Source organism: Heliangelus exortis, chromosome 9 (genome assembly GCF_036169615.1).
Source record: "Heliangelus exortis chromosome 9, bHelExo1.hap1, whole genome shotgun sequence".
In the NCBI taxonomy this organism is placed as follows: Eukaryota; Metazoa; Chordata; class Aves; order Apodiformes; family Trochilidae; genus Heliangelus; species Heliangelus exortis.
In genome coordinates this window covers 533,026-536,091 of record NC_092430.1, presented here as the reverse complement: position 1 = coordinate 536,091, position 3,066 = coordinate 533,026, and positions in this window count along the sequence as shown.

Sequence of the window (3,066 nt, the reverse complement as noted above, 5' to 3'; positions counted from 1 at the left end):
ACCAGCCATCCCTACCTCCTTTCGACAACCAACCAATTCCGCTTCCCTTCAACGACAACTCCAACCAGCCTCCTCCCTCCAACCAGCAACCAGCGGAAGCCTCGGGCTGGACCTGGCAACCGCAGTAGATGTGACTCTCATTGACAGCAAGCCCCAAAAGATTCCTACGGGTATCGCTGGCCCAGTGAAGTATCAAGAAAAACCATGTGGAGCCCTCTTATTAGGACGATCGTCTGCTGGACTTAAGGGTTTGTTTGTCTTGCCAGGAGTAATAGACAGTGACTATACGGGAGAAATTTGTATTGTGGCTATGACTTGGACACCGCCCATAATAATTCCAAAAGGGACTCGAATTGCCCAATTAGTCCCGACACAACAATTGACTGATGCAGCAACCGCCTCTTCGACAGTTCCCCGCCGAACAGCAGCGTTTGGCTCTACAGGACAAATGGCCCTACTGTGCGTCCCTATGGATGAACGCCCCAAAGTTCCAATATTACTAGAACATCAGCAGAACCAATGTCACCTTACAGCGCTACTGGACACAGGAGCAGACATCACTATTGTGGATGAAAAGCTATGGCCTCGGCATTGGCCAGCTGCTCCAATGATGTCCGGAGTTGAAGGGGTAGGAGGCGCAGCCCAGGTAAAACGAAGCACACAAAAAATTCGCCTTACCCTTGATAACCGTACATGCACTCTATTCATCACTATCATGCCATTGCCTACAAATGTACAGGCCCTTGTTGGCCGAGACGTTCTAAGCCAGATTGGAGCACGCCTGATCACGAGAGATCGTTTTTATTAGCGGTCACTCCTTGGGCTTTCCCGATCCCATTGACATGGTTATCATCACAGCCAATATGGATCGAGCAGTGGCCGCTGAAGCGAGAAAGCCTCAGACAAGCCCACATCTTAGTACAAGAACAGCTAGAGCAAGGGCATATACAACCATCAACTAGCCCTTGGAATACTCCAATCTTCGTAATTAAAAAGAAGTCCGGCAGGTACCGTTTATTACATGACTTACGTGCAGTTAATTCCCAGATGGAAGCAATGGGAGCCCTTCAGCCCGGGATGCCTAACCCCGCAATGCTCCCAGAGCGTTGGCATTTACTTATAGTAGACCTAAAAGACTGCTTCTTCATCATACACATACACCCACAAGACACAAAGCAATTTGCATTTACACTCCCAGCCCTTAACAGAGAAGCCCCTGCTTCACGATTTGAGTGCGCAGTGCTCCCACAGGGCATGGAAAACAGCCCAACTTTGTGTCAATTGTTTGTAGATGCAGCATTATTGCCAGTACAGCAAGCATGGCCAGATGCCTTAATTTATCATTACATGGATGACATCCTAATAGCACAACAAGACCCATTTACCGAGCAGCAGGAACATTTTTTAACACAACAGCTAAGTCACCAGGGATTCCAAATAGCACCTGAAAAGATACAACGTACGCCACCATGGAAGTACCTAGAATGGCATATTACTGAGTCACAAGTTAGACCTCAAAAAGCTGCTCTCTATTTGACTCTTAATACCTTACATGATGTACAACGATTCCTAGGTGATGTTCAATGGTTACGCCCTGTGATCGGGATAACAAACGATCATCTAGAACCGTTACGACCACTTCTTAAAGGCACCGATCCTGCCTCCCCTGTTACTCTTTTGGCAGCTCAACAACAGGCCATAACTGAAATTGGCCTGACAATATCTCAGCGCTCCGTGGATCGCCATGATAAATTTACCCATAGACTTAACCATCCTTACGGGTAAACAACATTTACTCGGAGCTCTCACGCAGTCCAAAAAGAAAAAGGGGGAGACTAGGTCTGCTGATATCCGTGTCTTAGAATGGATCTTCGGACCACTACAGCCAAAAACTACAATCCAAACAAAGATTGAGGTATTGGCCCTTCTAATTTGTAAAGGCCGAACCCGTATTATACAAATTACTGGAGATGAACCTAGCACAATTTATCTTCCAATGAAGCAAGGAGAGTTGGACTGGTATTTGCAGCACTCTCCAGACCTACAGTCAAGTCTCCTAGAAGCACCGCAAGCCATTGATCTCTCTCCGTTGCGATCTACTGTGTTAAAGTGGATGTCCCTGCATGAATGGATTCCTGTTCCAAAACGATCTGAGGAACCCCTTCAAGATGCACTAACGGTTTTTACCGATGCAGGAAAACGTTCACAACCAGCCGCAGTGACTTGGCAAGATAAGGAGCAATGGTGCCATGAACTCCTGTCCTCACAAGAGGACGATATCCTACAGACTCTAGAGTTGGCAGCCATTGTTTACGCCTTTTCACGTTGGTTGAATGTGCGTCTTAATGTTGTCTTAGATTCCCTTTATGCTGTGGGAGTTGTACAGCGAATTGAGGACGCATATCTCAAAGACATCGCAAACTGGCAATTAAATGACTTATTTTGTCAGCTGCGGACTGCCATCCAACAGAGAGATCAACCTTATGCTACCATTCATATTCGGAGTCACCAATGGTCTGACGGCCTAGGAGAAGGCAATGCCCGAACAGACAGATTGTTTTCGCTATCTGTACCCATGGACGAATTTACTAAGGCAAGGAATGTGCATGCTACCTTCCACCAGAACGCCAGAGGACTCCATCGTCACTTCCAGATTTCCATGGACGAGGCCAGAGGCATTGTAAAAGCCTGCCCACAGTGTAACCAAAAGGGACTTGGGCTCGGCCTCAGAGTTAATCCCCGAGATCTTGGTCCAAATGAAAGATGGCAAGTGGATGTCACTCATGTACCAGAATTTGGAAGGCTTAAACATGCTCATGTTACTATTGATACTTATAGTCATTTTATCTGGGCTACAGCTCAGTTTGGTGAGAAAGCGTTGCAAGTGATGCGACTTCTCATCCTTTGTTTCGCTGTCATGGGTGTGTCAGAGCAGATAAAGACTGATAATGAACCGGCATACACTAGTGGCAAGTTAGCCCGATTTTTTCAACAGTGGGGAGTTAAACACGTTACAGGCATTCCCCACTCGCCGACAGGTCAAGCTATAGTAGAGAGGGCAAATCA